Genomic DNA, 11,797 nt, shown 5'->3' on the forward strand with positions numbered 1-11,797 from the left:
TTTACCCATCTACCCATCCACATACCTACCCAATAAGTTATCTATTACTTCACTCACCTCAATGTCCACTTACCCACTCACATACTCCTTCATCTGTCCTTCCATTCATCCATTTGCACACATCCATCTATATACCCATGACCACCTCACACTGACCTATGATACATTCACCTATCCATCTACCCAGCTATACTTACTAACTAGCCCTCTAGACTGGTCTAGAGGCTGATTCTGGAAACAACAGACAGGAAAATGGACCCAGTCTGAAAAGGTTACAGTTATAGTAGGTGATAGATACTTGGATGACAGGGGAAACTCAGATGTAGCAAGAACCCTGATTTTAAAGGGTACATGCTGTTCTAACAGTGATGGCAACTTTTTGAGACCCCTTTCCCAAGGATGAGGCCTCCTCTGCCAGGACTCTAGGATGGGTTTACCTTTCTACAGTGGAGCCGTATCTTCAAGCTCAAGAGTCTGTGCTGTAGTGTTCCCAGTTGCTGGCTTTGCTGCAGAAAAAGTTGGAAGGCAAAAAGGGAAGAAACAGAAAGGTGGGTCAGCCTAGCTGTACATTTAGTTTGTGGTCCCAGACCTCCGTTTCCTGGATCTGATTTGTGTAGGAGGCACGTAATGGTAGCCCTGCAGCCAGCGCTACAGTGTCTGCTGCCATGCTGACTCTGTGGTGATGATGTCTGTTCCAAACAGACCTCCTTTCTATCCCACTGGTCAGCATTTGGTGGCCAAGGGCAGAGTGGAGTCTGTGTTTCCAACAGCTAGCCACCTTGTACAGTGAAGCAGTTCAGTAATTCTGAAGGTGTGCTGGATTAGGCTCCTTACCCTTCTCCCCAGCAAGACAGAGCACAGACAAAACAGGATTTCTAATGAGCAGCTCCGCTTGGCCCAATGGAAGCTGAAAGCTGGAAGGCTGGCCCAGAGTGGGCGTCAGAGGTCTGGCTGATAGAAACATTGCCGTTTGTGGTCAGCTCACGTGTGCACTGCTGCCTTTTGCTTCTGCTCTCAAAGCCATCAAGGCCTTTCCCATCTGTGTTGTTCAGCCTGGGACAGCAAGAGCCATTGGAATCAACCAGAGCCAATTGTAGATAGGAAAGAACGGATAACCTTGGAGGCTGTTTGTGGAGTGAGAGGGCAAAACCAAGTCATGGCCTTCCTGGTGCTGGGATTTGGGTTAGTGTGGGAACATGTGCGTCCTTCATCCAGAAGAGCCGCAGAGAATAGGTCTTCTTTTAGAGTCAGTGATACCAGTTTCTCTGGTAACTTGCTGACTAAACAGATACTCGCTTATCCTCTCTGATCTGCTCCCTTACTCATCAGTGGGAATAGCAGACTTATCATGTCATTAGTATTTATGGCCTTCACAATGTGCTGTGTAAAGGTCCCTGGGTCCTCAAGAATTACCTATTCCTATTAGTAATGTGTCATAGCACAGCTCCAGCACTAGAGGATAGGGCATGGGGACATGAGTTCTTTACCTGAGTTCCCCATATGACACTTGTGCACAAGCCAGCCTTCCACACAAGGCTGGCAGATGGCCTGATGAAGAGAGGGCTCTTGGATTTTGCCATCCTCAGTACCCCTGAAGCTTTTATGGGAACAGATGGATATGAAGAGCAAAGTGAGTTCATTTCCAAAGTGCATGTGTAACACAAACACAGTGCATGAACTCTAAACACCTGACCCGTTCATCTGATCCCTGCAGTGTTTGCCTGTAACTGCCCTCATGATTTAGAGAATCCTAGCTACTTAAGGACCACCTATGTTGGCCTGCCTGCTACCTTCTTAATGGTGTTTCCAGGGGGCGGTGAGTGGCAAAATTCATTTACCTCTTCTTGTCTTTTAAACAGGCATCACTGAAACTGAAGATGCATAGCTCAGGCTCCCCAAACCAACCAGATCTGCCTTTTGGCATCACCCATCTCTGTAGCACCCACCTGTTGTGAACTGAACCTGTCCTCTTGCTGCAGGCTGAGGAGCTATGAGACTCCTGTGTTCCCTTCCTGTGTTTGTTCCCTTTTGGTATTGATTATTTCAAGAGACAGATTCATCTTCCTTTCTCATGCCTCTTCTTTCTTTCTTTTTTTTCCTGTTGTATTTGATACTGAGGGCTGAACCCAGTTCCTTATACATGTGCTAGACAGATGTTCTAGCCTGGAAGTATAGCCTGCCGTCTCCAGCTTCTGGATGCTAGGATCATAGCATCTGTCATGCCGAGCCTGGCTTGTATGTTTCTAGTGATCAAACTAGCCAGGCCTTGAGCATGCTACACAAGTGCTCTGCTAAGTAAGCCATGTGTAGTTTACCCTACATGTACTTTACATGCAGTTTACCCTCTGTACTGTCTTTATTTGTGAGATAGATCCTGGCTTGGTAGCCCTGACCGGTCTTCAACTTGGGGCTCTCCTGTGCCCTGAGAGCTGGGATAAGGGACACAGCACTGCATCAACCTGCTTGTTTTTAACTTAACCTTCTTGTCTACAAATTGGTTTATGGACAGTTTTATCCTGGCTCCAGGAGGGAGTTTGGGGATAGATGGGTCTTCCTTTCTTTGGATCTCGTGTTTCCTAGTCTGCCTCAACCTGAGAGCCTGCATATATTTGAGCAGATCTCCTTTGCAAAGTAAACTGAATGAGGGCCCTGGACTCTGATGGTCTCTGTAGCTGAGACAACAGAAAGAGGACTAGGCTAGGGTCCCAAGGCTGGGTAGGTGGCACCTATGACCCCTCAGGGAGCTGCCTGTCCTCCTTGCATAGCCTCTCTCTCATGGCCTCTCCTGGTCCACTATCCAAGAGCTTGGGCCTCCTGGGGATTTGGTGTGTTTAGGAGCTGGAGAGAACTAGCCCCAAGTCCTCACTCTTTGGCACGCCATTATTTTCCCATCTTCACTGCTCTCAGCAGCTTGTGGGGATTTCCAAGTCCTGGGCCACTTGCTAAGTGTCCACATACAGGCAGGGAGCATCCCAGTGACACAAAGACATATTTATAGATGGAGGATTAATTCCACCCCTTCCCTCCCCCAATCCTTTTCTTTACCCCACATTCCCAGCTTTTGCTCTGGTAACCGAGACACTTTGGGATCCTGCAAACATGCATGACAGAGTACTTCACAGGGACACCCAAGCGGTCGCCACATGAAGACAAGCACTCGTAAACTCATCGCTAACGTCCAGCCCAGCCACATGGATGCTCATCAGTCGTGTACTGATTGCCAGACCTTGTAAACAGCCATCAGTAAGAGTATGAAGAGCTAGAACTGGGAACTGACCTCCCGTTGGCTCACTCCTGGCTCACTCTGTGCCTTCAGTGATACAGCAAATCCCCTTCACAGAGCAAAGCAAACTGAGGCCACTGTCCCTCTAAGGATCTAGGCTGTGTAGCTGCTACACAGAAGCCCATTTTCCCACATCAAAAGAGCCATTTTGTTACTTTAAAAAATGACTAGCAAGCATTAATTATTCAAAGCAATAGGTTTTATTAGGACATTTTTTGGACATCAATAACTATCAATTTTGATCACTTCATTCCTTGTCCCCTCCTCCCTCCCAACTCTTCTTTGTCTAGGTGAACCTTGATTATTCTGCTGTTATTACGGTGTGTGTGTGTGTGTGTGTGTGTGTGTGTGTGTGAGCTTAGTCCCATGAATTAATTTGCAGTTGCTTATAGACTCTTGGGTAAGGGGTTTCTAGCTTTTACCTAGGTTTTTCTGTGCCTGTATGTCCATTAGCTTCTCTGCACCTGTTTGTTTCATTTACAATCCCTGACTGCATTCCTGCTTTTTAGAGAGGTGAATGAGTTAATACACAGGAAGGCTTAGAACAGTGCTTCCTGACGGATGTATGGTAAACACTCACTCGTTAAATGTTAACTCTGGATACTGGTGTGCCTGGAACCCTAGCAGCCACCAGCTGATTTGTGTGCTTGCCAAGTTAGTTGTGTTGGTAATTACATATTATATACACGGAGAAGCTGGAGTTTCTTACGAGGTGGTCCCTGGAACAGGCATAGTCCTTTGGAAAAAGTAGATAACATTAATTTGTGGAGACATTGTTACCAAATTACTCAGAAGCAAAACAGCTGTGAAAAATGAAGGCATGGTAAAAGCTATGGGGTGTCTGCATTCCATACGTTACAGATGACTAAGCTTTGCTTTATTGTGAGGAAACGGAAATCTGGTATTGCAGGTATCCACATGTGAGTTTGTTTTTTCCTGAGAAAGATAATTTGTACCTTTCTATAGTCAGTGGACCAGAGGAAATTCTTTCCCTTCCATTAGTTGATTTGCAAGCAGCCCTCAGACACTGTTAACTGCTGGTGCTTTTCAGTGTGATTTACATTTTTATTTATTTATTTATTTATTTTTTTTTTGTGGGGTGCAGGAATATTGAGACAAGGTTTCTTTTTATAGCCCTAGCTGTCCTGAAATGAGCTCCCAAGACTAGGCTGGTTTGGAACTCACAGAACTCCAGGCTGCCTCTGAGAGCAAAGGCACGCACCATCACATGCACTCAGCTACAGAGGTGTCGACTTTTGAAACAGAATGGCAATGGTGAAGTTGGGTAAGGGCTTGTTTTCTCCAAGGTTGATTAACCACATGTGGAAACTGCATACCTTGTACCAGGTTTATGGGGTGGGTGTGGGGCTGGCAGGACTCTGGCACGAGATGGGGTAGTGGTTGTATTGTAAAGAATGTCAAGAAGGCAGTAGTACTGTCTGGGGGAACCTTGCTTCTGAATATGGAGAGGAAGAGCATTGTTGATGAATCACTAAAATGTGCAGTGGGCTATGGAGATTGTTTAGTTAGTTGGTGTTTGCCCAGCAAGCACAAAGATTTGATTCAATCTCCAGGATTCATGTTTAAAAATTAAAAAAAAAAAAATCTGGGTATGGTGTTGCTTGCTCACAAGTCCAGTGATGGAAAAACAAGAGACAGGAAGATCACTGGGACTGGTTGGACAGTCGAAAGACTGCATGTTGAATTCCGGGGCATTGATATTTCTCAAGGGGGTGGGTGGTGTGTTGCAGAAGGAATGATCCCCATGGTCCACTGGCCTCCACATGCATTCCCACAAATGGGCACATGCGCACATGAACACTCATGCATATATACATGCAGATGTGCAGTAACATGCGTACTATCTGTACTGGATGGTTTTGTATATCAGTGTGATACAAGTTAGAGTCATCAGAGAGAAGAAATTGCCTCTGTGAGACCCAACTGTAAGGCATTTTCTCAATGCCTCAGTGATCAGTGGAGGAAGGTCCGTCTTATTGTGGGTGGTGCCATCCCTGGGCTGGTAGTGCTGAGTTCTGTAAGAAGGTAGGCTGAGCAAGCCAGGGGAAGCAAGCCAGGGGAAGCAAGCCAGTAGCACCATTTCTTGGCCTCTTCTTCAGCTCCTGTCTCCAGGTTCTAGTCCTGCTTGAGTTCCTTTCCTGACTTCCTCCAGTGATGGCCTATGATCTAGAAGTGTAAGCCAAATAAACCCTTCCCTCCCCAGCTTGCTTTTTGGTGTTTCTTCGTAGCAATAGAAACCCTAAGATACTATCCATGGAGAGATTCTGAAGACCAACGTCAGAGAGGCCTAAAGGGTCCTTGGCAAGTCCCAGTCAGCAGCAGAGCAGAAAAGACAACAGCTCCTAGTAGATTTAGAGAGTGACTTTACAAGAACAGGCCTGGGAGAATTCAGGAAGCCTAAAAGGTTTTCTGAAGACATAAGACTTCTCATGAGAGAGGAAGGGAGGGAAAGGAAGTTTTCATGCAGTGAGGAACTAACTATGTACAGAGAAAAGTCCCTTCAGACAGGAGAATGGGGCAGAACTTACTTCATTCATCACTTGTACATATTTAGGGCATGCCAGAGAACGTACCTCCCCCCAACCCCCTCCACACACACTAGATCAAGAGACATGGGTCATTTCAGGTCCCGGCTAGAAACAGCGGTTGGTTGGTTTGTTTTTTAGAGATGAGGTATCCACCCCTTCCCACACTTGTCCTGCATACCCTAAATATCTGGTCCTTATTTGAAGTGGCTTCCCTTTCAGTGGTGTTTTTCTTAGGATGGCAAGATCTTCAACGTCCAATTCCTTTTGCTCTTCTTTCCTGAGGTGGTGGGGTTGAACCCAGAGTCGCATATAATTAACCAGTAGCTCTGCTGGTTAACACTTTCCCCTGCCATGCCCTTCCATTGATTTGTATGGTTTCCTCTGCCTCGAGTTCTTTTCTCCACCTTGTCTGAAACTCTCTCTGCCCTTCCTAGGCTTTTTTCTTCTCTCATTTTCTCCTCCTTCTTCTCCTTCTCCTTCTCCTTCTCCTTCTCCTTCTCCTTCTCCTTCTTCTTCTTCTTTTCGTTCGTTTCTTTGTTTTAAATGGGAGCAGGGTATCTCAGGCTACTCTTGAACCCACAATGCACCTTTTTTAGCCACCTGGGTGCTAGGATGACAATCATGCCCCAGAACATCTGGCCTGTTTCTTTGAGTCATTGTCCTTGAGGTTGAAGACCTTGCTTGTCACCTGTGTCTTCCTAGCTCTGATGCTCATATTTGTGCAGAAATCAGGGCCAGCCAGTATAGGAGAGGTCTTGCAGGGCTTGCATCCGTATGAAGCTCAGGTGCTTGGCTACCTGTACTGTAAGTCCTTCCTGGTGCAAATAGGTCTGGTGGGGATGCTTTACAGAACAGGGGTGGTTTTTAGATGCGGGAAAACTGTTACCTAACACAGCTGATGGAATGACTGGTCACTGCATTCTAGCATTCAAGAGGTCACCAGGCCCCAAAGGGCATCATGAGGTCATGGAACTATTGGAAACCTTAGTTACCAAGGCTTTCTCCTTAGTTTTGAAGGGTCTAGGTAACATTTTCTCACCCTACCTCAGTTGTAGCTTGGATTAACAGATTAGATTAAGCCAAGGAACTGGACCAGTGACTAGGATTGCCTAACATCAGTCCCTGATGGGAGCTCAGCATACCTGGGTATTCATTGTCACTGAACCCACAGAATGCTTCTGACCCCAAGCTGTATCCTAGTTTTTGCGTGTAAACAAGCCTGAATAGCATTCTGTTGAAATCATTACATGGCCCAATAAGAACAGTTCCTGTAGGCTCATGTATTTGCATAGTTGCTTTCAGTTGGTGGATGTGGTTAGGGAGGACTAGGAGGCCTTGTTGGATGAAGTATCTCACAGGGAGTGGGCTTTGATGTTTCAAAAAAATGTGCTCCCTTCCCAGTGTGGTGTTTTTGCCTCCTACTTGTGAATCAAGACTCGGCTGCCGTCCAACCTCCTGTCCCCATGTTTCTACCACACATCACAGACTCTAGCCCTCTGCAACTGTAGCCCAATCAAACTCTTTCCTTTAGGGGGTTGGAGAGACAGCTCAGCAGTTAAGAGCACTGACTGCTCTACCAAAGGTCCTGAGTTCAATTCCCAGCAACCACATGGTAGCTCACAACCATCTGTGATGAGATCGGATGCTTTTTTCTGGTACATGTAAGATAGCTACAATGTACTCATGTGAATAAAATAAATAAATCTTGAAACAAAAAAACAAACAAAAACTTCTTTTGTTCTATAAGTTGCCTTGGTAATGGTGTTTTGTCACAGCCTTAGAAAACTAAGGCAGGCCCTTCAGTTGTTTTATGACAAAGGAAACTAAGGCTAGAGAGTTTCATGGCCCAGCTGAAAAGAGCAAAGGTAGGGTGTAGGGAGTCAGTGGGATGTCAACTGGGCACAGGCCCTGGCTCCACACTGCTTGGTGACCCAAGTTTGATCTCTGAAACTCAGGTAAAGCTGAAAGGAGAGACCTGAGTTTACAAAGCTCTTCTTTGTCATCTACCTGCAGACAGTGCTATGTGATACACATTACACACACACACACACACACACACACACACACACACACACACACACCATGTACAGACACACAATAAGTTTTTAAAATGGAGAGTTATAAGACTGACCAGTTGCTTCCCAAATAGTCCAGTGTCCTTTCTGAGCCCAGGCACCCCAGATTCCCAGATTAGTATATGAAGTAGGTGGACATGTGTGTGTGTGTGTGTGTGTGTGTGTGTGTGTGTGTGTGTGCGCGCGCGCGCGGCCAGGCACCGCAGATGCTCAGATAAGTATATGAAGTAGTTGGGCTGGTGTGTGTGTGTGTGTGTGTGTGTGTGTGTGTGTGTGTGTGTGTGCACACCCAGGCACCCCAGATGCTCACATAAGTATATGAAGTAGGTGGGCTGGTGTGTGTGTGTGTGTGTGGGGGGGGGCAGGCACCCCAGATGCTCACATAAGTATATAAAGTAGGTGGGCTGTTGTGTGTGTGTGTGTGTGCTCTTGATTTGTATGTCTCTCTCTCATTGCCTTGTACACACAACTAGCTATTGGTATAGACATGTGAGGGACTTCACATCCTACCCTTCTTAGTCTCTGAAACAGTTCCTGGCACATGCAGATCCAGTAGCATTTGGTGACCTGACCAGGGCTGTCTTCTCTTTGCTCATGGAATCTGCGGAGAGGAGAGGAAGTTCAGGCATCCCTAGAGCCCTGGGGCACAGTGCAAGGCAGGAAGCAACTTCTGCAGAGGTTTGGAGAGGAGACAGACCGTCCTGGTAACTGTCAGGCAGCCTGGTGCACCAGGCTCCTCCTGTTGTATAATCAGCTGTCACCTCAGCGATTCTCCGCATCAGGCTTCCTAAGACCAGATTGAACATTAAACAAACAGTGACTGCTTTATAAATATTTAACTCCCACTGTTTAGGAATTGCTCGGGGCAGGAGACAAAATAAGAGTTCCTGACTGTCGGCCGCATGACTCTCTGTTGTGGTGTTGGACATTGGTGTGTGTGGGGGGGTTCAGAGCTAGAGCAGGGGTGGCGGAGAAGCAGAAACACAGCTTCCCGTGTTGGGGGTATGCTTAGGGACACGTGTGTATGTGCTCATCAGATTGTTTAAATCTGTCTAGAATTTCCGTTGCATCCAGCTGGGACCCAGCATTGCTGGTGTTAATGCTGTGGTCCACGACAGTCTTTATGCCCTCTTCCTGTATCACTTCCTTCCCTCCTCCCCTCCCCCAGCCTTCTCATATCGAACCTAGTGCCTGGAAGAGCAAGACAGGCTCCTGCTCCATATAGCCACAAACCCTTTCTTCATTTTTAAATGTAGCAGTTTTACTGAGACTTAATTCAAACACGCCCTAATTCACCCATAAAATAGAATGCTTTTTATCTATCCGTGAAACTTCAAGTTGTTAGCACAGTCAATCAGAAAAGAGACTTCACACCCCTAACCACCAATTTCCCGGGTCCTAGAAAATCACAAACCTGCTTCCTTTCACAGTGGAGGGGTCTGTTCCAAAGATGTCATCTGAACGTGATCATGGTCATGACTGCCTTATTTCATTCCCGTGACTCCTTCAAGATTTTCCTGTAGCATGTGTTCATCAGTTCTTTACCCCTTTTCATGGCTAAATGATGTCCCATGTGTGGTCCTCACCTGTATTTGTTGACGATGTAGATGGACATTTGGGGACAGTATCAGTCTAGCTGAAAGATTTAAGACATGGCTGACGTAGCATTAGATGATTAAGGTAAAGCAGACTTCACAAAAAGGTCCCTTCATCGTGCTGGAAAGATCATGCTTAGGCATGTGGTGGACATGACTCTTTTCAATGGGTAAATTCTGAGCTTTACTTGGCACTAACTGTATGCTGAGAGAGGCCCAAAATTCATTCACAAGTGTTCTGCAGTCCTCCTGAAAGGTTACTATCATGGCTGCCCTTCGGAGACTCATTTGGATGGGAGACTAGGAGATGCCAGTATCCTCAGCTGAGTACACTCAGCCAGTACACTCAGGAGAGGTGTGAGGTGGTACAGCTCCTTCTCTTCCTCACCTGCAAGCCACTGGTTGGACCACTTCTCTTCTCCCTTGTGTGCTGGCGACCCTCTGGACACTGGGTCCCTGGCACTCACAGAGAGGCAAGCTGAATCTACAGGGAAGTTCAAGAGTTTATGCTAGTGTACCCACCCTGATCTCCTCAGTCAGATAGCTGTGATTCAGAGCAACATGAAGTGAGGGCCTGCACGGTACTGTGCAGCATACTATGCAGAGACAACAAAAGTCCCAGCAACCATCTCGTCTGGAGATAAACCTTGCTTGGGAAGTTACATAGCATAGTCATAGTCACAGCTGACTCAGAAGCAGGAAGGCTGGCCTTCTTACTTCCTATCTGAGAGCCTGTCTTCATGTTCTCTAGCTTCAAACACTGCAGACAGTTCTCCCTCCTTGGTCTCTTGAAGACTCTGGAGGTCCTTCCTTGCCTGTTCTTTTCACTCCTAGACTAGAGAGCCTCCCCAGTTGCTTCATGTTGGTTTTGTTGGGTTTTAATTTCCGTCTTTTCAGGCTAATCAGACACCAGGAAAAGTCTGCACTGAGTCACAGTCGTGGCTATTCCCCTGCTTCCTCTGTCCCTCCCTGCCTTCTCTCTGACCATCCTTTCCTGGGCCAGTAATGACCTCAACACAGGCGGCCGGGCTGTGGGCACAAACACTGTCCTGTTATTCAGGCCAGGAACTGCTTGTGATAACTTCTGCCTTGGACTTTCCATTAACTGGCCCACTGAGGCCTCCTTCTCAGCACTGTTGGGAAGAGCCCCAGCATCAGTGACGCCATGCAGTGATCACTGGCCGCTGAGTACAGGCTGGGAAAGATGTCCCAAAGGACTCCTGAACTCTTCGACTGCCTTTGTCTGTTAGTAACTGTCATCCTTTCTGATCTCACTGCTTCTGCCTACTTTGAACTTTCTTCCTGGCTCATTGGTCCTTTTCTCTCTGACCTGTCCAAAGGCTTCTTGAAGGCAATGTGAAAATGCCACTTCCTCTTTGAAGGCTTTCTGGGTGTCCGTGCCAAGGAAGGTTCCCAGCAGAGCCCTGGAATAGAGGAGCTATGTATGGGCTTGGCTTTACTATGCTGCTGGGCATGGTTTAGGGGGAAGATACTGTGGAGCAGAAGAGCATGTTCTAGGGTCAAATGGATACTGCCTTAATTCAGATTTCCATTACTGTAAAGAAACACAATGGCCAAGGCAGCTCTCATATCGGAAAACATTTAATCGGCGCTAGTTTACAGGTTGGCAGTGTCTAGGCAGGCATGGCACTAGAGGAGCTAAGAGTTCTACATCTTGCTCTGAAGGCAAACAGGAGATTGTCTTTCAGGCAACTAGGAGAAGGCTCTCAAAGCCCGCCCCCCCCCCCCCCGCCTCCCCCAGTACCACACTTCCTCCAATAAGGTCACATCCACTCCAGCAAGGCCACACCCACTCTAACAAGGCCACACTTCCTAATAGTGTGACTACCTGGGCCAGGCATAGTCAAACAACCACAGGGACTTTGCAATCAACCACCTTCCCTTGCTTGCCGAGTGACTTCAAGTAAGTGACAATTTCCCTAGATGTTGTGAGCAAACCTTCAGGCTACTACCATATACCTCAGGCCCTTTGCACATGCTCAACCAGTAGCAGTTTTCTTACTGTATGACATAGGCCAATCTGCCAGCAGAGCTTAATTAAGAAGAGAGATGGGTCTTAGGTTGTGGCTGGTGGGAGGATTGTGTCTATTGCGTCAGTTTAGTGAGGATCCTTTCCCCTCCCATATCTGAATCGACTGGTTCTTCATCTTTTGCTATAATACTGGTGATGTCTGCTTCCCTAACCTGTCTTCAAGAGGAATCTTGTAGCCCAGAATACTTGTCATGACTGATATTTCTTCCTAGGAATTGTCTACACCCTGACCCCAGCCTGCC

The 11,797-nt window shown here is 46.9% G+C and overlaps 1 long non-coding RNA gene across 1 annotated transcript in view; it reads left to right on the plus strand.

Moving 5' to 3' along the window:
* The window catches only part of Pvt1 (Pvt1 oncogene), a 223,391-nt gene that overhangs the window by 92,210 nt on the left and 119,384 nt on the right, over positions 1-11,797 (plus strand). The gene's annotated exons all lie outside the window — the stretch shown is intronic.

The sequence above is a fragment of the Rattus norvegicus genome, chromosome 7 (assembly GCF_036323735.1).
Source record: "Rattus norvegicus strain BN/NHsdMcwi chromosome 7, GRCr8, whole genome shotgun sequence".
NCBI lineage: Eukaryota > Metazoa > Chordata > Mammalia > Rodentia > Muridae > Rattus > Rattus norvegicus.